This window comes from Macaca mulatta, chromosome 12 (genome assembly GCF_049350105.2).
Source record: "Macaca mulatta isolate MMU2019108-1 chromosome 12, T2T-MMU8v2.0, whole genome shotgun sequence".
NCBI classification, from domain to species: Eukaryota; Metazoa; Chordata; class Mammalia; order Primates; family Cercopithecidae; genus Macaca; species Macaca mulatta.
The window spans coordinates 19780510-19806134 of record NC_133417.1 but is presented as its reverse complement, the minus strand read 5'-3'; the positions used below and the strand labels follow the sequence as shown (position 1 = coordinate 19806134).

Here is a 25625-nt window from a genome sequence, read left to right as displayed (position 1 = left end):
AGGTGGAGAGAAGAAGGAAGGCAGATTGGCTAGGAACCTCGGACCCAAGGCACAACATGGTGCTGAGTGGCCTGGGTTTGTTTGTTTTGTTTTGTTTTGTTTGTTTTGTTTGCCTTGAGTATCCCAGACTTGGAGCTGAAGAAGCCAGCAACCTGGAAATACTGATGAGGGCAGGCCAAAAACAAAATATACAAAATATCACCCCAAAAGGACCCAAGAAAGGGGAAACCTAGCAAGACAGATCACTTATTGATAATAATTTGCTCTATTCCACTCAACCCCCATCCACACCAGCAAAGACATCATGGGTAGCTTTGACTTCCACCCTCTTCTGACTAACAAGGTGCTCCTACTACCCCAGACTGGAATGATGTCAGAGAAGGCAAAGTAAGGAGCCCAGACTTTCATCCTGGTTGGGCAGTAACAAGGTCCCCCGCTCTCATAGTGTGAGTGGAGACCATGTGGGAAGCTTGAACCCCCTCCCCCGCCGCCCAGTAACAGGTCACCTTCCAGCAGTCACAAGGTGGATTGGTATCAAGGCCTAGTGGAGAATAAAGACCCTTACCACCATCCAGGGAGGATGAGAGCACCCTTCCCCCATGGCATCAGCAAAGGCCATTGCAGGAGCAGTAACAAGGCACCCCTACCTCTCCTAGGCAAGGTAGTATCAGCAAAGACCTAGTGGGAAGCCAGAACTCCTACCCCAGCCAGCAGTAATGACCCCTTGGGTGCCAACAGAGAGCAAGTGAGGAACCAGGATTCCCACTTGTACCTGGCAGTAATGAGTAGTGCAGCCCCTTCCTCTAATGGAGCAATGCTACAAAATGACAGCAAAAATAGAAGATCTAGATAAGATCCCCGGTCTCAACACATAATACCAAACATATCCAGCTTTCAGTAAAAAAATCATCACAAGATATACAAAGAACCAGAAAAATCTCAACTTGAATAGAAAAAAAAAATAGGCATCAACACAGATAAATGTTAGAATTATATCAGTCATTGTATAATACTTAAGGTGAATTAAGAAGACATTTGAAACAAAGGACAAAAATAGAAAGATTCAGCAAATAAACAGAAGACACAAAGAAGAACCAAATGGAAATTTTAGAACTGAAAAGTATACAATACCCTAAATAAAACTCAGTGGTTGGACCCAACAGTACAATGCTGAGGGCAAGGGAAATATTACCTTGAAGATAAAACAATTGAAATTTTCCAATCCGAACAAGGGAGAAACAGAATAAGTAAGTGAATATATATTCACTTATATGTGTACATATATTCACTCATATGTGATGTGTGTGTATGTATATATGTATATGTATGTGTGTGTATATATATATATATGAAACTGAGGAAAATGTTACATGGACTCTCTTTGTATTATTTCTTATTATTATATTATTTCTTATTACTGCATGTCAATATACAATTATCTAAAAATAAAGAGTGTTATTAAGAAAAGAAAGCAGAAAACGGGAGAGGTCTTGAATGGCAATTCACCAAAGAACGAATAAACATAGCAAATAAAGTTGGGGGGAAAAGTTTAACCTTACTAATCAATAAAGTCAAGACAGAATTTTAAGCAAGAAATAAATTTCCAGCAGTTTCTTCACATAATGCAGTAAAGTATTTTAGCGTAATAGGACTTTTGAGTTTGTGTAGCATAATAGTTTTGTAGCTAACTCTTGTTGAATATCTTTCTGCCAAGAACTATACAATATACTTCACATTTTATCTCATTTCATCCTCACCAGAATCCTATAAGAAAGGTACTCACATAATCCTTCTTTTATAGATGAGGAAATTGAGGCTTACCAAGATTAAACAAATTGCACAGTATGACCCATCATGGAAATGGTAATGCCAAGATTCAAAGTCAGGTAGTCAGTAAATGTAAAACCCAAAACTCTAAAAACACTGGAAGACAACAGAGGCAATACCATTGTGGACATGGGAATGGAAAAAGATTTCAGGACAAAGACACCCAAAGCAATTGCAACAAAAGCAAAAACTGAAAAATGGGATCTAAATAAACTAAAGGGCTTCTGCAAAGCAAAAGAAACTATCAACAGAGTAAACAGACAACCTACAGAATGAAAGAAAATTTTTGCAAACTATGTGTCTGACAAAGGTCTAATACCCAGCATCTATAAGAAACTTAATCAAGCCTGTAATCCCAGCACTTTGGGAGGCCGAGACGGGCGGATCACGAGGTCAGGAGTTCGAGACCATCCTGGCTAACACGGTGAAATCCCGTCTCTACTAAAAAATACAAAAAACTAGCCGGGCGAGGTGGTGGGCGCCTGTAGTCCCGGCTACTCGGGAGGCTGAGGAAGGAGAATGGCGTAAAAACCCGGGAGGCGGAGCTTGCAGTGAGCTGAGATCCGGCCACTGCACTCCACCCTGGGCGACATAGCGAGACTCCGTCTCAAAAAAAAGAAACTTAAACAAATTTACAAGGAAAAAAAAAAAAACTTCTTTAAAAAGTGGGCAAAGTACATGAACAGAAACTTTTCAAAAGAAGATATACATGCAGCCAACAAGCATACAAGAAAAAGCTCAACATCACTGATCATTAGAGAAATGTAAATCAAAACTAAATGAGGTACCTTCTCACACCAGTCAGAATGACTAGTATTAAAAAGTCTAAAAATAACAGATGCTGGAGAGTTGGAGAGAAAAAAGAATGCTTTATAACACTTTTGATGGGATTGTAGATTAGTTCAACCATTGTGGAAAACAGTACGGTGATTCCTTAGGGACCTAGAAACAGAACTACCATTCAACCTAGCAATCCCATTACTGGAGATACACCCAAAGGAATATAAATGGTTCTATCATAAAGACACATACACATGGATGTTTACTGCAGCACTGTTCACAATAGCAAAGACATGGAGTCAACCTAACTGTCCATCAATGATAGACTGGATTAAGAAAATGTGGTACATATACACCATAGAATAATATGCAGATAAAAAATGAGATAATGTCCTTTGCAGGAACATGAATGAAGCTGGAGGCCATTATCCTTAGCAAACTAACACAGGAACAGAAAACCAAGTACCACATGTTCTCACTTATAAGTGGGAGCTAAGTGATGAGAACACATGGACACATATAAGGGAACAACACACACTGGGGCTTATTACAGGGTGGAGGCTGGGAGAAGGAAAAGGATGAGAAAAAATAACTATTAGATACTAGGCTTAATATCTGGGTGATGAAAGAATCTGTATGACAAACCACCCCAACATGAGTTTACCTATATAACAAAACCTGCACATGTACCCTTGAACTTAAAATAAAATTAAAAAAAAAAAAAAAAAAGAAAACAAAGTGAGGCAGTCAGACCCCAGAGAACATATACTCTCCCCCAGTGCTTTAGCAAACATGGATGCAGCTGGAAACCATCATTCTTAGCAAATTATCACAAGAAGAGAAAACCAAACACCGCATGTTCTCACTCATAGGTGGGAACTGAACAATGAGATCACTTGGACTCGGGAGGGGGAACATCACACACCGGGGCCTATCATGGGGAGGGGGGAGGGGGGAGGGATTGCATTGGGAGTTATACCTGATGTAAATGACGAGTTGATGGGTGCTGACGAGTTGATGGGTGTAGCACACCAACATGGCACAAGTATACATATGTAACAAACCTGTACTTTATGCACATGTACCCTAGAACTTAAAGTATAATAATAATAATAAATAAATAAATAAATAAATAAGAAATAAAAAAGAAAAAAAAAACAAAGTGAGGCAGTCAGACCCCAGAGAACCTATACTCTCCCCCACTGCTTTAGCAAACATGACCTCTTTCTGGTGGGCAGATCTGGAAGGCTGGATCAGTTTGCATTTGCAGCCCAGGGACTTTCTGGTGCTCATCGTCTTGTCCCTGGTCCCAGATTCAAAACTGGCACTTTGGCTGGAGCAGGTGCTCTTGACCCTTTGTCAAGAGGAAGGATATCCAGGGCACCAAAGGGACCTCACCAAGAGGGAGAAGGTGTCTAATGACCCAGGCACAACAGGAGACCCTGAAGCTCACAGGCTGTATCTAGGGTAGCATGGGTGATGCTATAAGCACACCCCTCCCCAACACCCAGCCAAACTAGCACCACTGTGAACTTGGCACCAATGGGCAAGCAAGTGTAAGGTCCACAGATAAGGACCCGAACTGTATGAGAACAGTCTACAACAGAGACACCCCTTGGCAACCTCTGGCAGAAGATGCTGCCGAGACTCCAGTTATCTCCTTCTCCAACGTTTGGAAGTTGAACCAATTCCGCTCTGTGGATTGTCAGATGAGGCTGAGATGCGGGTGTTGCTGGGAGGTCTCAAGATGGACATATTAAACCTCCTGCAAATATTGGCAATAATGTTTTAAAAAAATAACCCTTTGGGAAAATTAGAACAAATTGATCACATTTGTACCCTGAGTACATAAAGCAGGCCATACAGGGTATACTGTCAAGGAAATATATATTATAATACAGTAAAATGCCATTTCTTAAGTTTCTAAGATAGGGAATAAAATATGATACTTCCTGGGGATAGAGCGAGTGAGATGAACTCTGGCACACCATGGAAGAAACTGCAAATGGGCGCAGCTCCGCCGGAGAGCAGTTTAACACCGTGCATCTCAGTCTCTCCAGGATCAACAAAGAGGTATGGGAAAAGATGCTCACAGCAACATTGTCTATGACAATAAAAAATTAGACACAAAAATAAGGGAAAGGTTAAATAAATGGGAAATATCCATACAATGGAATATTATTGGTCATTAAAGTTATTAAAAAACATGTTTTCTGATACAAGAAAATGCTCATAAATGTTGTTGAAAAAAAACAGACATAAAAATAAATAGGTGACAGGATTTCAACTGTGTGTGTGCGTGCATGTGTGTGTGTGTGTGTTGAGAGAAATACAGCAAAATGTAAATAGCTAGTATTTCCCAGTGGTGGGATTTCAGCAGTGTTTTATTTTTCTTACTTTCCAATTTTCTGAAATGTCAAATTTCTAAAATTGGCATGTTACCATTATAATGGGAGGAAACAACCAAAAGAAGAATAGATTACTCTTATGATCTGTGAGAGGCTACTAATGAAGGAGATAAACACAGGGCAAGGAGAATAAAAGCTGCAGCAAATAAATGAGCAAGGAGAGAGGTGACTCCACGTTAAGTGCACACATATGTCTTTATGACCCTTAGAAAGCTGCTGGCCAGAGGAAAATGGATGGTTTATGTTTATTATTTATCACTGTCACTGTCTGAGAAATAACACCCAAAGGGAAAAGCCAGATGGCATCCCAGCTAGGAAAGGACAGAGAAAAGAGAAGTGTCTAATAATCTGTAAACCAGGGAACACCTGGACGGGCAAAACCTGAGCACAATGGAGCCCCACACACTGTGTTGATGGGTGTTTGTGCTTTCCGTCTTACTGCCACCTCAGCTCTCCTCTCGCAAAGCATAGACAGTTTTAGCAGAATAACCAATGAGAAAAAAATCAATAACAACAACAACAACAAAAAGAGAAACAAGCAAACAAGCATCCCTCTTGCTTTGTCTGGCCCCAGATCCTCCCCATACGCACCAGCGTCCCTGGGGACACTTGAGCCCTCAGCCTGGGGCTGAATGGCACTGATTCAAAGCTACAGTGTCCAATTCTGCAAGTGATGGCCCCAGATATAAACCTAGGATCCATGTGTTCAGTAGGGAATAAGTTACAGGCTGGCTATTTCTAATACTTTGCAGTCTTTTCATTAGGTTAAAGGAAACACCTAACTCCTCTGCAAGGAACAATCCCCTCTCATCTTTGTATGCAAGAAAGAAAGATTTGTAAGTTTATCTATATTTCTAGAAACAGGAGTCCATACGGAGCAATTGGTTTATGTTCAGAGACGCGTGCTCATACCTTTTTAAGGTAATTCAAATACAGTTCAAGCACCAACAATACAATTGGGAGGAGACCATGTGCAAAGCCTTGGGAGAATGGTATTTCCTGACTTGAGCTAAGAATACTACAAAGAAATGACACAAACACAAATTTGGTGAGTCTTCCAGTATGCCAAATGCTTTGCATATGTTATTTTAAAAGAAAGAGTCCTAAATGGCTTACATAATTATTAACTATTTCCTGAGCTGTCAAAGAACGTATCAGGCCTATCCTAGTTACAAAACAATTTTAATGAGGAAGAATGTATGTCTTGGGTCGTGACATGTGCTCATTTTATTGTAATAATAATTCTATCAATTTTACATTGTTTTATCATTGTCTTTTTACACAGTTATCCAATTTTCATTTCATTGCTTTTATTTCATTCTTTTAATAATATTCATTCTATCCTGTCATTCAGGTTAGTACCATTATATCATTATTCTAAAATCATTCTGTTTATTTTATTAGTCTTTTGGTGTCCTTTACCTGGTACCGTGATAGTGCTGTATCCATACTATTACATTTAATCCTCATAGTAACCTACAGTAGTTAATAATAATAATGTTATGCAGAAGAAACCCAAGGCTTAAGTAGGTCTTGACTTGCCCAAGAATACATGGTTATAAAGCAAAGTAGAGGTTTATGTTGGGGCTATCATCTACAAAGCCCCTGTTTACCCATTGTCCAACACCACCTCCCACTAGGCTACACTGATGAGAAGAAAGACACTGAAATTCTCTGAAAATTTGTCGCGAAAGACACTTAACCCAGTGTGATGGCCTCAGATAATAATGCCGCCCATTGACTCCAGCCATAAAACCCTTCCAGAGCCTACAGTGACCGTAATTATTGAGCTTATCACTGCACTATTTGCTGCTCTTGCCCAGAACAGTAGACAAGGCAAAACATTTTAGAGGCGGATAAAACACAACCATTTTTAAAAGGCAGGAAGTGCAGTTGATAAAAATGTAATTACCTGTTGCTTCATGGAACATGTTTGCAAAGTAAAATCTCTGGTTTTGCTGTTTCTACTGCTGCAGACAATAAAAGACATTTAGGAAAATTATTGTCAAATTCTCTGAGCTCTATCAAGCAATTTCGCATTACGATTAATTGATTTTTAGGACGGTTTTATGCGTATGGATGGTGCATAAGCCTGACTCAGTATCTTATTCTGTATGAATTAAGAGAATAAATATGTTACACTCAGTTTCATATTCTGTGACGTAGTTCAAGAAAAGACGTATCGCTATCATACATTTCAGGTTACTGTTCTGTTTCCTGTTTTGGGTGTTTTGGTGTTAATGCAATCATTACATTATGATCACGTGATGCTTGTGAATGAAACCATACATTTGCAAGAGGGAGTTCAGGAAAAAAAACTTTCCTCCTCTCTATACCCATTCAACTCAAACCTGCTTTAAGAGACTAATTCTTTCCTATGCTTTAAAAAAAAAAAAAAGATTTTGTATTTTTTGTCACTGCGTATCTTTTAAAAACCCTCTACTTTTTATCTATTTGTATAAATTTAGGAAGTACAAGTACAATTTTATTACATGAAAGTTCTCTACTTTAGACTCCCAATCTTTTTTCTTAATAAAACTGTTCAGTTCCTGGCAAGAGTCAAAGCTCTCAACTGCATTTGACTGGATAGCTCCCTCATGCAGGAGAGGGGACAAGGCCACCTTCTCCCTTCCCCACCTAGCTCGTCTGCCCCTCCCTTCAACATGAAAGGATGAGAAATTACTTAAAGGGTACAAGGTATGTTATTCCAGTGATGGACACACTAAAAGCCCAGACTTCACGACTATGCAATATATTCATTTAATAAAATTGCACTTGTGCACCATAAATGTATATAAATAATTTAAGATGCATCTGCCACCTCCAGAATTCAAGGGCAGGAAAGGATTTCCTCCAGCTGTAGTAGAGACTTGAAACCAACTCTCTCAGGGGCCCTTTCTTTCACATTTCAGAGGCCAATGGTAGTAGGCACTGCCTCCTGCAACAGGCAGCTTTGGGTTCCTTCCTCAGCCCCTGTCCACTGGACATAACCGGCTCTATTGGGTTCCAAATCCTCTACACATGGCCTTGGGCCAAGTTCCCCCAAGCCACCTCTAGGTCAGCTGTCCTCCACTCAGCTCCAACCTTGTTTCATGCATCCTTGTCCTGCAAACTCTAGAAGGGTAACCTATTCACAAATCAGCTTGCTCTCCAGCTGGCCACAGTATCTCCTGCTCTGTATCCTATAGTCTCTATTCCTCATCATCTCCACATGAACAGCTCTAGCCCTCTCACTGGCAGAAGTGAAAGACAAGCACCCACCTCCCCTTCCCCATAGGGTCAAGGGGAAGAACGTGCTACAGCATTTTGACCACTTCCTCTAAGAAATCCTCTCCCAACTTTGCAGTTTCTCCTTCATACAGTCACATTAAGTTCCAGTCACAAATTAACCCCCAAAATGTTGGCAGCTTAGCAAAATTTTGTTCCACTTTTAGGCAAAGCCCACTGAGAATCTGGATGTCTTATGAGGGCTGCTGCTCTATCAGGTGACCCTGAGATCCAGACAACTTCAGTTTTATGGCTCAGCCACAACCACCAAGGCTAGGGAATAGATTTCTTTTGGTGTTAATGCAATCAAGACTTGGGGAAGCCACATCCATTCTTTTGCACTTTGAAGTGACAAGTGTCCCATCCATACACAGACCACTAGCCAGACCATGTGACCCTAGTTCTGCAAGGAGATCAGGAAACATAAGAAAGCACAGGAGATATTGGTGAGCACTGGCATCTCAACTACACTTCCCAATATGGAAAAGAGGATTATGGACTGAAACAGATATTTAATCTTCTTAGCAAGTACTTCAACATCAGAACATCTCACTTTGTTATATGGGGGTTGCTGGCATCTAATTTATTGGGCCTCAGCCAAAAAAGAGACAAAAAGGGTCCCACATAAAACATCCCATTATATCTGTGTTAACACTCTAAAATATTGCAAGATACAATGAGCAGAACTAACATTTGGTGAGTACCTACTAGGTACTAGACACTGTTTACATACATGATCCAATCTGACTCTCACAAGAATCCAGAATTAAAAGTAGTAATGCCCTAGTTCACTATGGAACAGAACCTGAATCTCTCAGATACTACAAACATTGGTCAAGGTCAGCTCATTAGGGAGGGAGTCATGTTTAAAAGCTAGACATGGCCAGGCGCGGTGGTTCATACCTGTAATCCCAGCACTTTGGGAGGCCGAGGCAGTTGGATTACCTGAGGTCAGGAGTTTGAGACCAGCCTGGCCAACATAGTGAAACCCTGTCTCTACTAAAACTATTTTTAAAATTAGCCTGGTGTGGTGGCATGCTTCTGTAATCCCAGCTATTCAGGAGGCTGAGGCGAGAGAATCTCTTGAACCCAGGAGGCAGAGGTTGCAGTGAGTCGAGATGGCGCCACTGCACTCTAGCCTGGGCAACACAGCAAGACTCTATCTCAAAAATATAATTAATTAATTAATTGAAAAATAAATAAATAAATATAAAAGCCAGACATATGTTTCAAAATAGTATTCTCTTACACATCGTTCACTTTTTGTCCATCTCAAACAGAATATACTTACCACATAAATATGTTCTTTCAGCACCTGACATAATTCAGAAAGCTATAATAATCAAGTCAAGGGAGCATTATCAGAATTAATGCTCTTCTCTGGACTGTAGAGATGTAGAGGTATTAGTAGGCTCAAGGTAATAATGCATTTCTTGCACTTCCATCAAATTAATTATTTCAATGTCACATGTGCTCAGAAGAGCCATGCCTTCCATAGACTCGAGCCCCAGTTACACCCTCAGTCTTATCCATCTGTGGCCAATGAAAAAACCTAAAGGGGATGGCAGGGGTAATGGATGAAAAAGTGCACTGACCCATGATTCTTTCCTCCTTGCCTGTTGTCCTCACCTCCATCTTGACCTCTGTGAGGTCTGTTAATTAGACTCCTACTTCCTGTACAACTAGAATGTGTAAACCTTGAGATATTCTACCCATAAACATCAATGATTCATGCAATTTTTAGGATATTGACACTGTATAACAAGTAAATGTGTCATAGTATGACTCCAGCCTTCCTCACTCTCTAGAAAGTTGGTATCAATTACTTGTTTGAAAGTACATAAGCTATAGGAAATTGAATTAATTAAAATTGCATTTTGGATTGGATTTTAATCCTTGAATTGGATTAAAAATAAATTGTGTATTTTTGAATGTGCAAGAGATGAGGCATCCTCAACAGCAAGTAACAATTTAGAGAACGAGAAAACAAGCTCAAAGAGAGGGTCAGTCCTGAACCACTTGCAGCCTATGAGGCAAAGATAAGCCTTTTTCAAAGGATTTCCCCATCCTAGGAAATAACAATTTCCTATGGCTCCAGAGATACTGGAGTGCTTAAGAATTTAGTAGTGTAAAAGAAAAGACAAAACAAACAAAAAAAGAACCATGTAGAGTAGTGTGAATGACATGTCAAGCAATCTGATGACCTCTCCAAAGCTGGTGAGTCCCCGGGCAGGTGGACCTCAGTGGCAAGCTGGGGGCCACTTGTCTATCCTCCTCTCCTGAGGACATCCAATTCAGTGTCATAAATATGTTGTGAGTACTCCTGTGCAGTGGCCCAGCATTCTCATTGCAAGACAGATAGACATGAGTGTGACACTAGCCTTGCATTTAGGAAAATTATTCTTCTGTGCTACACACGTAAGTTATTTACTGAACTGGAACCTCATCCCTACCCCAGTCTACAAGGCTTTCTCACTAAATTTAAGACTTCAGTCACTTGTTTCATTCAGCAAGCCTATTGAACTGCCAAGATCTGTGCTAGGTACTAGAGACAAAAATGAATATAATATAGTATTTATCTTCTTTTTTTTTTTTTTTTTTTTTTTTTTGTGAGACAGAATCTCACCCTGTCACCCAGGCTGGAGTGCAGCGGTGCTCTCTCGGCTCATGGCAACCTCTGCCTCCTGGGCTTAAGCGATCCTCCTAACTCAGTCTCCCCATTAGCTGAGACAACAGGGTGTGTGTCACTATACTTGGCTAATTTTTGTATTTGTTTGGTAGAGACAGAGTTTCACCATTTGCCCAGGCTGGTGTCTTTATCTTTAAAGATTTTATACTGTACTGAGAGAGACAGAACAGACAAACATAGCAAAAACGAACATGTGACAGGGGTTATTTCTTAACCCTTCAGAACAACTAGTCTAGTGGGGATTTTGATCTCTAGAAGAAAACAAAGGTTACAGGCATGGGTCATGGATTAGGTCCCCAGGAAGGAGGCAGGGAGGGCAAAGAATTTGGAAGGGGAGCATGTAGGAGATGTTCACTGTTGGCCCCACAGGCAATTCCTCTCCATCTCCCTGCTAGTGGGCTGAGGCTCCTTGATCACAGGGAAGGAAGCAAGAACCCAAGCCCACCTTTCAAGGTATGAGTCATGATCATTCTAACTCAATAGGAAATCCACTTATCTTAGCTATAGATTGGTCTTGGGGTGGACACAGTTCTGGCCAATGATTCATAAGGGGAAGTCTGTAAGGGGCCTTCATGTGTAGAATAAAAAGATACAATCTCTCTAAGGAGAGAGCTTGAGAGATTTGGTACCTCCCTTCCTGTGGCAGTTCCTTGAGAACATAGGGCCCTGGAGTTGGACCAGCCATCTTATACCCATGAGGTACTAACCTGAGGCTGAAGCATCAGCACAAGGTTTCAGAGAAGAAGAATATAAAGCAAGCATGTCCAATTCATGGACCAAGACAGCTTCGAATGTGGCCCAACACCAATTTGCAAACTTTCTTAAAACATTATGATGTTTGGTGAATTTTTTTTTTTTTTTTTTTTTTTACCTCATCAGCTATTGTTACTGTTCATGTATTTTATGTGTGGCCCAAGACAATTCTTCCTTCAGTGTGGCCCAAGGAAGCCAAGGATTGGACACTCATGATATAAAGTGTCTGGGTCCCAGCCAAAATTGTTGAACCACCAAAAGACCCTGGTACTGCCTACCTCTAAACCGCTTTGTAAGTTGATGAACATCTTCAGAAACAAAGTTAGTGTTCATCGAGGGTTCTGTTACCTGCAGCCCAAAGCATCCTAACTCTGGAAGGGTAGAAAAAGTCAAGGAGCTCCCATGATGTGCCAGGATTCTACTAGTAGCCTAAGATAGCAAGGTAAATATCTTATTATCTGTGCTGTCATAAACCAGCCATTACCACATAATGCTAAGAAAGATGTGTGAGCTCACAGTGGCGAGGACAGAGCATTATGAAGGAGAGACTTCCTGAGGGAAAGATCTGAGCAGGGGCTGCTGGAAGGCTGAGGGGATGAGGGAGAGCTGGAGAAAAGAGGTGAGCAGAGCTATCCTCTGTGTGTGTAGCCGGCCGCACACACTTTCAGGCAGGCTCAAAGGCTGCTCTACTGACAACCCTCTGAGGCCTCCCATAGAGCCTCCTCCTGAAAACTTCACCCCAAGGCCTCCCCATCACAGTCCTCTCTCCAGAGGTGGTGGAATTGATAAGGATAGCCAAAGGACCTGAGAGGTATTGCTCTAATAAAGTTCACCCTGGGGTGAAGAAAGATACATTTATAGAAACCCCTTCAGGCAGCAGACAATGCTCCCATAGGGCTGGACTCTCTCCAACCCTACACCTCAGGAGGCTTCTCTCTCTGGATCATCTTCTCTTGGTTCCCACAGGGAAAAAGTCCAAGCATCCTGAAGAAGAACACATGCTGGCAAGTGCTACCACCAGAGGGAAATGAAAATGATACACAACAATCCATTACATCCAAGCAGTGGAAACGATCCACCTGAATCAGTGTCTCCCCTGATGCTTAACTAATGCTCACAAGAATTCTATACGTTGGCAATGTTATTATTCCCATTTTACAGATGGGTAAACAGAGGCTCGGATAATTTCAGTAATTGTCTCAAGGTCACATAGCCTGTAAGTAACTATGCAAATGGAGATTTGTTCATAGGTCTAATTCCAGAGTTTTGCTTTTTACCACTATGAAATCTTATCTCACAAAAATGGTAGAGTTCATTCCCATGGAATTTGTTGGCCGGCAGTCAAGAAAATGGGTACAAAAGTCTGTTCAGAAGCAATTTAAATCTATTACCTCTTAAATTCAACAAAAATTCACCCAGGGTCTGCTCTGGAGTAGGCACTGGGTTACAGAAATGTGCTCAGCAAGGCCCCTCCTCATGGCTTCAGAAGAACAAACAACCTCATACTCTAGACAGCCCTAACCTGAATCAATATGATATCAGACATCGGCTGACAACTACATGATTCAATCATTCATCTAGAGGCAAAATGTCTGAAAAATTGAAAACTTCAATTCTTCATGAATGGCGAAGAACAAATGGAGTCTGAAAAAGTCAATCCATTATTCATATGGTTGCAAAACTCCTCAAGCTTGATGCCATGAGGGTCCCACATAGAAATGAATGTGATACCTTCACCTCCTTTCTGCTGGCTGTTAAGGGCATGGTCTTGCTTGATCTCACCTCCTCAGAGAAGGAGGAGCTGTGATAAACTCAACTTGTGGTTCCCAATTCCCCATCCTCTACCTGTTTTCCCCCCAGCTGCGGCTGTGTACGCTGCTTCAAGACCTCCCAGAAACCTTTTGTGCTATTGTTGATCCTCCATTCAAATCTTTGGCAGTCAAGGTGCTAGGGAATTAGGTGTCACCTTGTTTGCAGGCTTCAGGCTGGCTAACTATACAGGGATTTCACTCTTTAATCTCATCAGCAGGGGAGGCAGATTTTCCAGTATAAAACAGCAAGAGCCTTGTACATACTCCCATGTCGAGTCTAGGAGAAATACTTTAAAACCCAAAGGATTATAAGTCATGCTGCTATAAAGACACATGCACACATATGTTTATTGCGGCACTATTCACAATAGCAAAGACTTGGAATCAACCCAAATGTCCATCAGTGACAGACTGGATTAAGAAAATACGGCACATACACACCATGGAATACTATGCAGCCATAAAAAAGGATGAGTTTGTGTCCTTTGTAGGGACATGGATGCAGCTGGAAACCATCATTCTCAGCAAACTATCGCAAGAACAGAAAACCAAATACCGCACGTTCTCACTCGTAGGTGGGAATCGAACACTGAGATCACTTGGAAACAGGAAGGGGAGCATCACACACCGGGTCCTATTGTGGGGAGGGGGGAGGGGGGAGGGATAGCATTAGGAGATATACCTAATGTAAATGACGACTTAACGGGTGCAGCACACCAACATGGCACATGTATACATATGTAACAAACCTGCACGTTGTGCACATGTACCCTAGAACTTAAAGTATAATTAAAAAATATGTAAAACAATCATAATGCTAGCATTTACTGACACTTGGTCTTATTATAACTCCACTTCCTTTTTTCAAGACACAATCCCCAGAAAAAGCATCTGGTTTTTGTCATTTTCAAAAATACGACTTGCTCTTTTTTTAATATTGATTTTTTTACCATTCATTCACAAAATATGTATTGACCACGTACTGCATACAGTACACGTTTGAACGTGTGTTTCCTCTTGTTGATTCTCCTCTCTGCCCCCACCCCTCTCTCTCTATCTCTCTCTTTGCTCACTCCTTTCCTTTCTCTCTTACGGGAAGTGGAAGTATTGATAAATGATCAGTTTGAGAGTAAAGCCTCTAGGAGAACTCAGTAACACTGGCCTGAGGGCTGGCCTGATCAACACACTTATTGTTAACTTAAGCACTGACATTGAAAAGGTACTCAAATTCTCAGTTGAAGCAAAGCGTTTAGAAAGATGCTTCCATGGTAATGCCTGAGTTCGACTATCTTAAACTTCTGTTTAAGTGAAGCAATGTATAAAAAAAAAAAATTAAAAAAAAAAATTTTCATCAACCTTGTAAAAGAACCTTGAAGGAAATGACTTGGAGCTAAAGGACTGTACTCCAGGACCTGCTATATGCAGCTTCTCTTAAAGTCACAGTTTCCATGAACCAATCTATGACATTAGAGAGGACTTACTGTACTCAGTTTCAAATATTGTTTCCAGCGCAGCTACGATGAAATAACGGGGAAGGTTCTTTTTCTTACGGTTTTTCTTTAGTCCTTTATTCATTACAGCTGCTACCAGACGGCCAGGGATGGCACTGAGAGGCGACAACGTGCTAGCAGCCCTCGCTCGCTCTCGGCGTCTCCTCAGCCTCGGCGTCCGCTCTGGCCCAGCTCACGGTGCCCTTCAGCCCGCGGCTGCGCCGTGGGGGCCCCTCTCTGCCGCTGGCCGAGGCCTGAGCCGGCTCCCTCTGCTGGCGGGGAGGTGTGGAGGGAGAGGTGCTGGCAGGAGCCAGGGGCTGCGCGGGGCGCTGGCGGGCTGACTTGGGTTCCCCGTGGGCGCGGCTCGGCGGGTCCCCGCACTGGGCGCCACAGGCCTGCACCTGCTGGGCTTGATCGGAGGCCGGATCCCCTGCCTGGACCGCCGCTCCCTCTTCCAGGGTCATTGGCTACGATGGCGGGTCTCTGTCTCTTTCTCGCTTCCCCTCTTTTCTCTCGGTTGTCTGGGACAAGCTCCTTCTGGGTTGCCAGAGTGCCTGGCCTAGGTGCCACAAAGTCCTCAGGGAGTGCCAGTGAGAGGTGAAGCCAGCTGGGCTTCTGGGACCAGTGGTGACTTGGAGAACTTTTCTGTCTAGCTACAGGATTGTAAATGCACCAATCAGTACTTTGTGTCCAGCTAAAGGATTGTAAACCCACCAATCAGCACTCTGTGTCTAGCTAAAGGTTTGTAAATGCACCAATCAGCACTCTGTCAAAACGGACCAATCAACTCTCTGTAAAACGGCCCAATCAGCTCTCTGTAAAATGGAACAATCCGCAGGATGTGGGTGGGGCCAGATAAGGGAATAAAAGTAGGTCACCCACTCCAGCAGCAAAACTGCTTGGGTCGCCTTCCACCCTGTGGAAGTTTTGTTCTTTTGAATCTTGCTGCTGCTCATTCTGGCACCGCCTTTATGAGGTGTAATAGTCACGCAAAAGTCTGCAATTTCACTCTTGAAGCCAGCAAGACCACAAGCCCACCTGGAGGGATGAGCAACTCCAGATGCACCACCTTTATGAACTGTAATACTTACCATGAAGGTCTGCAGCTTCACTTCTGAGGCCAGCCAGACCACGAACCCACCGGAAGTAAAATCTCTAGATTCACCGCCTTTAAGACCTGTAACACTCACCCCAAAGGTGTGCAGCTTCACTCCTGAAGTCGATGAGACCACGAACCCACCGGAAGGAAGAAATTCCGGACACATCTGAACATCTGAAGGAACAAAGTCTGGACACACCATCTTTAAGAACTGTACCACTCACTGCGAGGGTCCGCGGCTTCATTTTTGAAGTCAGGGAGACCAATAACCCACCTCCCGACGCAGCACCAGAGTTTCGTGACCTCTGACCAAATTCCAGAGGGAGATAAGACCTCCAAACTGGCACACAGTGGAACAGAGGGCTCCCCAGATGCCTTTAGATTGTTAACATATCACTATAATCCCAACGTTTCCTCCCAAAAAGAAAATCTCTGCCATTTTACCTGGGTTGTATGAGGATATATGTTCATGAATTGAGTCTGTATGTCTGGAGTGCCGCCCTGCACATATTATCATCCCTCTCCCACCCCATACCCAGTCCTTAAAGACCTTATGCCTTCTGTTGTTTGGTAGAGGGTGTAGTTAGAGCTCACCTCCTTCATTCCTGGTCAGGAATAAAATCTACTTACTTTGTTCCCAATTGGGTGTTCTTTCTTTGCAACTAATAGAAAGTAAGGAAAGAACTCAAGTTGCCAGTGACAATAGCAGTTTCCCAAAGGTAAAATGGGAATCTTGTTATTAAGATTGAAAACGCACTTATAGGTTAAATTGTGTGTGTGTGTTGCACTGGGTCTTTTTTGTTTTTTGTTTTTTGTTTTTTTTAATTTCATGGAGTCCTAGAGTTAAAAGGGAATTCCAATGTCCTCAAGTCTTTATTGAACATATGTGAGGTTCTACTCATTGTGCAATGCTGGTAAACAGAATAACAACCTGCCAAAGGTGTTCACATCCTAATCCCAGAGGCTGTGAATATGTTATATTAAATGGCAAGGGGTAATTAATGTTGCAAGTGGAAATAAGGTTGATAATTCACTGACCTTAAACAAAAAGATTGTCCTGGATTATCTGGATGAGACCAGTGTACACAGGGCCCTTTAAATGTGGAAGAAGGAGGTAGAAGGCCAGAGCCTGAGAGAGATTTGAAGATTTTACACTCCTGGCTTTCAAGTTGGAGAAAGAGGTTATCAGTCAACGAATACAGACAGGTGGCAGCTGACGACCGTAAAAGGCAAGGAAACAGATTCTCTCATGGAACCTCCGGAAGGAATGCAGCTCTGCTGACAACTGAATTTTAGCCAACTAAGGCCCATTTTGGACTTTTGACCTCCAGAAATGTAAGATAATAAATTTGTGTTGTTTTAAACCACTAATTTTATGGTGATTTGTTAGAGCAGCAAAACAAACTGATGCAACTAGGTTCATTTATGTGCATTTGCTTTCTGATTTGATCTTTACTATGAGTCAGGGATTTATCTCCATTTTATAGACGAGAAAGTTGAAGCTCAGAGAAGCTAAATGATGTGCCCAAGACCATATGGCTAGTCAGTGACAGAGTAGAATTCAAAACCTAAGTCTGTCTCACTTGGATTCCAAGATTGTTCCTACATCCTGTGATGTATGTCAGTGGCTGACTCACTCCAGAGTCTGCTCACTAGTCCCAAAGAAAATATAGGAAGGGGTTACTTTTTAAAATAAAATTCAAATCGAAAATGAAGAGAGAAATGAGAAGAGGAGAGGAAAGGAGAGATAGAAGTGCACTGCAGATGCTGTGGGCAAGCATTTTATAAAGCTTTTGTTTTAGGTATGTTTTAGATGGATGTCTGTGCATGATGTAAAATTTGTGTCTTATTGTAGTTTGAAGTAAAAAATCTCTAACACACACTGAGGTACGATATATCCACTGGAGAGAAAGGGAAAATATGATACAATTTCTTTCTTCAAGAATATTCACAATCTGAAGAGAAACATAAGCAAATCACTGGAAAGCAATTCAGTATGGCTAGGTCAGTGACAATGTGCCAGCAAGTCACAGTCAGTGGACAGGCTCACAGCATCCTGATTGCCGACTGAAGGTCCATGGGGGCCCGTCAAAAACTCACAAACATGCACAGCACAGGATTTATTACTTCACCACAAAACAACTTCTCATCTGGAGCCTGCAGTTGTTGTTAACAGCATCATTTCCACTTGTTTGTTCAAAATAGAAACAACATAATATTACGTTCCATTCATCTCTTCTTTCACCAGGACCAGTAGATTCTGCCTCCTAAATCCCTAAATCATCTTTTTCCTTCCAATTATTGCCATAGCCTTGAGACGACTCCCCACCCCCACACACATTCATTCATCCGGGCAACTGCAACATCCTTCCAGGCATCCTCCCTGACCCCAGTCTCTCCTACTCCAGTCCACGCTGCAGTCTACAGCCACAGATGTGATGTCTGGTGTCTCTCCCCTCCTTGCAGCCCTTCCTGGCTTCTCCCTTGCAGGTTGTGTAAGTTCAACACTAAAACCCCAGAAATCCTAATTTCCAACCGCCTCCCATTATACACAGTCTCCACCACCTTGCTCCACTAAACTGCTTGAAATTTCCTGCATGGACCATTCATTTTTATTCCTTGCAAACTTTGCATATACTGCTTTCTCTCCTTAGAATGGTACACTTCCCACTTTCCATCTAGGAAACCCTCCATCTAGCAAAGATAGAAATGTAACTTTCCTGACTCTCTTAGGCAAAAAAAAAAAAAAAAAATTGTGTCCCCTGATCTCTCGTATTTGTTTTACAACACTAATCCAAATGTATCCTATTTCCTTTTCCAGTGGTTCCAGGACAATAGTCACATCACAGCTATATTTTTACCCCGATACCTAATCCAGGCATGAGGGCAAGATGGATGTTTCTAAAGAATAAGTAACTGATCATTGGGAGGCCAACTCCGAAAGGCCAGGCCTTGATCTCCATCTGCCTCATCAGCGTTTCCTTCTGGAGGTCTCCCATGCACCACAATCTAACTTGTCCAGAGGTGGCCTCTTGGTTCTCCTTATACACCTGATCCTTGTCAAGAGGGCTGCACCTTAGTAAATGCAACCACTTGAGCCAGAAAAATTTCTGGCTCAAGCTCCCAAACACTCTTATCAGCCCAGTTCAAGCCATCATTCATCTTACCTCCCACACAGATTTGCCTTCATTTTCAGCTTCACCTCCTTAGCCCAGCCACTCTCATCACCTGACTGTGCTGCTGCAATGGCTTTTTCGCTGTTCCCACCACCTCCCCATTTGCCCAGCCGCACTCTAATCCATTCTGCATGGAGCAGCCAGTGAGAGAGAAAAAGAGAGAGAGATCCAATCATGTCGCTCCCCTACTTAAAACCTTTCAGTGACTCTAAACCTCAAGATAAAGTCCATTTTTTATTTTTTATTTGTTTTTTATGACACAACAAAGCCCTGTTCAGCCTGACTCCTGCCTAATTCTCCAAGAACTCCTTGCTTGTCCACCACATAGCTTTTCTCATGGCTCTCTAAGCACTTTCCACCTGGGGGCCCTCATGAAGCTTCCCCCTACCTAGAACATGAATGATGACCAGGGGCAATTCTCTCACAGAGGTTGCCATTCTTGCCTAAGCTTAACTGACACTTCCCCTCAAAGCACCATGTAATTTTCCTTTTTGACACTGAGCAAATTTTCCATTTTACATTTTATTTGCAAGCATGTTGGGTGAATGTCTCTGTACTAGACTCTAAGCTTGTTAAAGGCAGGGACCCCGTCTGTCTAGTTCCTTCCTACCTCCCCAGGTACTAGTCTGTCACACTGTAATTATGGGCTCACCAAACTTTGGATAGATGGAGGAATTTAATTAGTGATGTTGATTATTCGATGGAGGAATTTAATTAGTGATGTTGATTATTCTGCAGAGCATCAGTCTCTCAGAAAAATACCCGAGGCCCTAGCTGGGGCCAGAGGGGAGCAGGGCAGGTAGGTTTGAGCCTCAATGCCTTGCTTTGTCCAAAGAAGCTCTGCATGGATCTTATTTAGATGCTGGGTCTCCACAGAAAAGTTTATTTTGAAAATAAACATTCTACTTGTAAAATGTGTAAGAATAAATATAAAAAATGGGAACCCAGAGGAAAGAGGTTGATTACAAAGGGACAGCATGAGGGAGCTTGCGGGATTGGTAGTAGTATTTTGCATCTCGATTGTGGTGGTGGTTTCATGACTATCCACTTGTCAAAATTCATACAATGTGCTGAATTTTACAGTATGTAATCTTTTTAAAGCAAATGAAAGAAGGAAAGACTTGATTGCCTTTGGAAGTTGTTTCCAGGCTCATAAGATTGAAGTAATTTTATATCATAACCAAAAAAATTATGCCATAACCAACACAGAACTTAGGACTCTGAAATTCGATTTTCTGTGCATGTCCAAATTCAAGGCTAACCTGAATGTAAGGCATGCAGCCATTTTCCCACTGAGAAAATTAAAAAACCTGTGTCTGACTCACTTCCATATATCAACTTTTAAACCAGATAAAATTGCTAAATAGCTATATGATTTATTTCATTAAATTAGTTATATATAAACATTTAATGTCACTTATTGTATACAGTAACATATTGATTTAGAAATGTGGCTTTTTCTCCCTCACGTCTTATGAAACAGCTTTCTTGAAACTCTTCATACACACTGCTGACAACAGAATGCCTGCTGTCACCAGAGCTGTATTTCGAGTCACACAACACAAAACACAACCCTTCAAAACACATCCCTTCAAAACACATCATCTTCACTCCCTTCATGGTTATTTGAAGTATAGCATTTTCTGAATCCATGTGATGTGGTTGAAGCAATTTTTATTTCTCTCATAGTTACATTCATGATCTCCACAGAGCAAGGCTTCTCAATGCAGCACTACATTTGGACTGGATAATTCTTTGTCATGGGGGCTGTCCTGTGCATTGTAAGATGTTCAGCAGCATCTGTGGCCTCCACCCACTGGATGCCAGGAACACTCCCTCAGTCATGACTTTATAAAAAGTGTCTCCAAAAGTTTCCAAACGTCCACTGGTGATGAGGCAAAATCACCCCTAGATAAGAACCACTGCCGTAATCTCTTACTGTATTGCTATATTGCATATTAAAATTATTTATTTATAACAACACCAGTATTTTGAATTGTGAGGTCAGACACAGAGAAACCACCATTAAAATTTTATATAGTTCCTTTACCTCATCTTTTACTGATTCTATTATTTGAATCTACAATGCATTCACTGTAGCATCACTTAAAGTATTTTCAAGTTTACATGTCTTCCCCAAACCGAGATTCGTATTTCTGGTGTAGAAACTCAAATACAGGAAAATTCCTGCTCTTGTGAGTGCTAATTCTCGGGGAAACCTCACCCAAGATTCAGGTACACAGTGTAACCCAGCCGAATCTCACCCACAACATTTTCACAGGTGAGTATTTGGTCTTTGCTTGAATACTGCAACTAACAGAGGGCTCACTACCTTACTTTGTACTTTTGATGGAAAAGTTTCTCCTCCTTTTAATAAGCTCAGCAATCCCTGACAAAAACTCCTAGAGGTCAGGCCTAGTTCTGAACAAAATCTGCTCCTTCAAAACCAAACAGCATTTTAAATGTCTTAGTGTGTCTGGAGTTGGTTTCTTCCAGTGGGTTTGTGGTCTGACTGACTTGAGAATGAAGTCACAGACCTTCCTGGTGAGCATCACAGCTTTTAAAGGTGGCATGGACCTAAAAGTGGGCAGCAGCAAGATTTATTGTGAAGAGCGATCCACAGCGTGGAAGGGGACTTAAGCGGGTTGCTGCCACTGGCTGGGGTGGCCAGCTTGTATTCTTTTATTTGTCCTTGCCTATGTTTTGCTGATTGGTCCATTTTACAGAGTGTTGATTGGTCTATTTTGCAGTGTGCTGATTGGTCCATTTTACAGGGTGCTGATTGGTCCATTTTACAAACTTCTTGCTAACTACAGAGCACTGATTGGTGCGTTTGTATAGAGCAGCGATTGGTGGGTTTTTACAGAGCACTGATCGATGCATTTTACAAACCTCTAGCTAGCTACAGAGCGCCGATTGGCACATTTTTACAGAGCACTGATAGGTGCATTTTACAAACCTCTAGCTAGCTACAGAAAAGTTCTCCAAGTCCCAACTTGACACAGGAAGTTCAGCTGGCTTTGCCTCTCATTAGGAAAAGACAACCACTACATTCCCACTTCAGTCATTTCTTTTCCAGGCTCCAGATTCCCCTGGCTCATAAGACATGGTTTTTCAGCATTACTTCATCCTAGGCCTTACCAATGGCCTTTTAGAAAGTGTGGCTTAGGATCAACCCTTTGCAAGTCTGTTCAAGACTGAAAGAAGGGACCTCTGACCATCTTGGCTCTGTGCAGGCTAGAACTACTCAGCTTTTTTAATGGAAGTGTCATACCATTTTATAATTTCGTGCTTAAGGACTGCAAAAATTTACATAAACTGCACATAAATAGCAATTTTGTCTTTCATTAGGTAAATTAAAGAACAGTGGTAAATGCTGTTCTGAACAATTTTGCCCAGGCAGGAGAAATGTTTTTAGTGAAATGAAAAGGTGATGGGAGACAGTGACCATGTGATACCTATTAATAGAAACCTCTCTTCCTTCTATAAACAGAAGGAAAAATAGAGATAGAAAAGCAGAGAGACACAGACAAAGAGGCAGAGATGAAGAGAAATACTAAGAGAGAGCAAGAGATTACAAGATGGAGAGAAACACTCCAGCATCTTATTAGTTTTTTTTGTTTTGTTTTTTTGTTTGTTTGTTTGTTTGTTTTTTGTATAGTCTTATTTAGGCTTTAGCTAGTGTTCCATTATGACTCTCGGATTCTTTATTTGTGTGAAATAACCACAAACCAGTCCTGCTCCACTGGTTTTTGAAGAAAAGTCACACTATTGTGAGAGTCAGATGCAATGATACTCAGTATCCTTCAATTACAGAACAGAGAAAAAAGCTTAATTTCTGCTCAATCTTAGGGAATAGATATTCAAGGTTTATTTCCATAATACTTTATCCCAGATAGTACAGAATTATATTATTTGAGGCTAAAGCCACCCCATAAGAGGATTAGTAACACAGAAGAGCAGGTACATTTTGTAATGATTCCCACCTCTGAACTGAATACAATGAGTGACTTCAATTTTCTATCTGGTCTTCTGATTTTCATTTTCCCAAGACATTAAGGCACCCAATAAAAGTAGACCGACTAATAGCCCTTGATAAGGATGCTTTGAAGAGGCTGTTGCTAGCTGGTCTTGGCAACACTGAGAAGTAGGTTACATGTGTTTTTTAAGGACCTTTCCTACCACCGCTAATCTGTTTTTCAGGAAATCAACCAGTGCCCTCCAGTTGCTGCCCAAGTGATGTAGCAATAGCCCTTGTCCTCCGAGCCTTGCCAGTCTCCTTTCCCCTTGAAGATTTACCTGGTTTGTGGTCCAGTTCCTCCAGCCCAGCTACACAACTGGATGACAGTTGTGTTTATGCCAGCCAACAGCAAGGTATCCCCAGGTTAACATACAGCTCCACTTTAAGTACCTCAACTCAAAAGAATGAGATACAGAGGCAGTCCAGATAGGAAGGCAGGCCCACAAAGTAGAGCATTTTGACAATGCCCTCTACCTTATTCCAGGTAGGTGACCCTTTGCTCTGTGGCTGGGAAGCCCAGGGTGAGGATTTTTGTCTGTCTCCCTTTGTTTTGGTTTTGGTTTTGGTTATGGATCTTTCTGCCTCTCTCTCTTTTTTTTTTTTTTTTTTTTTTAACAATTCACTAGCCCTTTAAGGATCTTATTACCTTGGCTATTCTGTCAAGTGTTTAAATTATCGACCACCTCACCTGAACTGGTAGATAAGCCTAATGCTCACATCTGCAGCGGCAGGCAAGGGGCGGAGGCTTAGAACCACCTAATCTGACCATCAGAGTTTTAATTTCCTCCACCAGGCAGAAAATAAGAAAATGAAACAGTGAGCAATACACGTGCAGCCCATAAACAGCCACCCTTCCTGCTCCCAAGCGGAGATCCAATACCAATTTAGTCTTATCTGTCTAGAAAATCATTATTTGAAGACTTGAAAAGGTCAAGAGAGTTCCAGTTTTCACTTCTTATACTTTCATCTGCAGCACAAAGAGAGGGAGGAATCTGACAAGCGTGGGGCTAATTTGGTTCACTCAAGCACCCACAGGGAAAAATATTGAGATTGTCTCTACAAGGATCAAATGGAATCCATAATTCATGGCACATTCTGTCCCTCTCAGTGCTGGTAAAACATTAGCCTTCAAGATAAAATAGGAGGCTGGGCGCAGTGGCTCACGTCTGTAATCCCAGCATTTTGGGAGGCCGAAGCAGGTGGATCACCTGAGGTCAGGATTGCGAGAAAATTTATATACAATATAAATTTTGTATATATACAAAAATTAGCCAGGCGTGATGTGTGCGCCTGTAGTCCCAGCTACTTGGGAGGCTGAGGAGGGAGAATCAGGAGAACCCAGGAGGCAGAGGTTGCAGTGAGCCGAGATCATGCCATTGCACTCCAGTCTGGGTGACAGTGAGACGCCGTCTCAAGGAAGAAAAAAAAAAAAAAAAGAAAAGAAATAGTGGGGTCTGCATGGATGGGAGTATAAAATGTGTCAATCCAGCTGGGCCTTTTATTCATTCAATCATACTGAGAACAGTTCTTGAGCACTTACTGTGTATCAGGCATTGCAAGTCGCTGCCCTCAAGGGGCTGACAGCCTAGGGAGAGTCAGATAAGAAAACCAAGGCTTATGGAATTGACCAAGTTTTAAAGCAATAAGACAAAACAGTAGTGACGATGGAGGGAATGCCTTACCAGAAGGGATTGTACTAGGGGAGCCACTGAGTTATAAAGCAGCAAAAAACTTAGAGAACTTAGCCTCTTTCTCAGCGGGTGCAGCAGGATAAACGGTGTAACACTGAGAGCTCTGGCAGGAAATGGACTGTGTCAACCATTATCATAGACATCTAACATTGGCAGGGCATTCCAAGTGGTCTTCAAACATCCAAAGCTTAAGGTCCAATTATAAAAGCTGACACATATGTAGCAATTAGGGTTAGTCAAGGGGCCATTCAGTGGTCCTGACTCCTACTCAAAAAGTGGAGCTCAATGCAGACCAGTAAAATCAGAGAAGGAAATCAGAAGTGTAAGCACTGGGCTTAGAGGATTGCATTTAAAAGAAAGATGAAGGTGAGAGGGCATGCAAGGCAGAGGGAAGAGCATGAACATGAGAAAAAACACAGAGAGGGAAATGAGCAAGACAATTAACAAAGACCTATTGCACTGCAACGAATGGCCTTTGCTGGCAGATGGTGGGCATTCATATTATAAAGGTCTAAAATGAATGCCCATAAGGGCTAATATAAAAGCAAAATTAGAGTGCTGACATTCAACTGGATGGTGGAGAGTTTTGACAACTCTTTCCTCCCCTTCCTTT

General features: G+C 41.9%; 1 long non-coding RNA gene across 1 annotated transcript in view; it reads right to left on the bottom strand.

Annotated features, from left to right (window-relative positions):
• The window catches only part of LOC106992548 (uncharacterized), a 46726-nt gene extending 31494 nt beyond the window's left edge, over positions 1–15232 (bottom strand). Inside the window, exon 1 of the long non-coding RNA XR_013401957.1 lies at positions 15017–15232. This is a non-coding gene — a long non-coding RNA (uncharacterized LOC106992548). The remainder of the gene's footprint in view (positions 1–15016) is intronic.
• Between the last annotated feature and the right edge of the window lie 10393 nt (positions 15233–25625).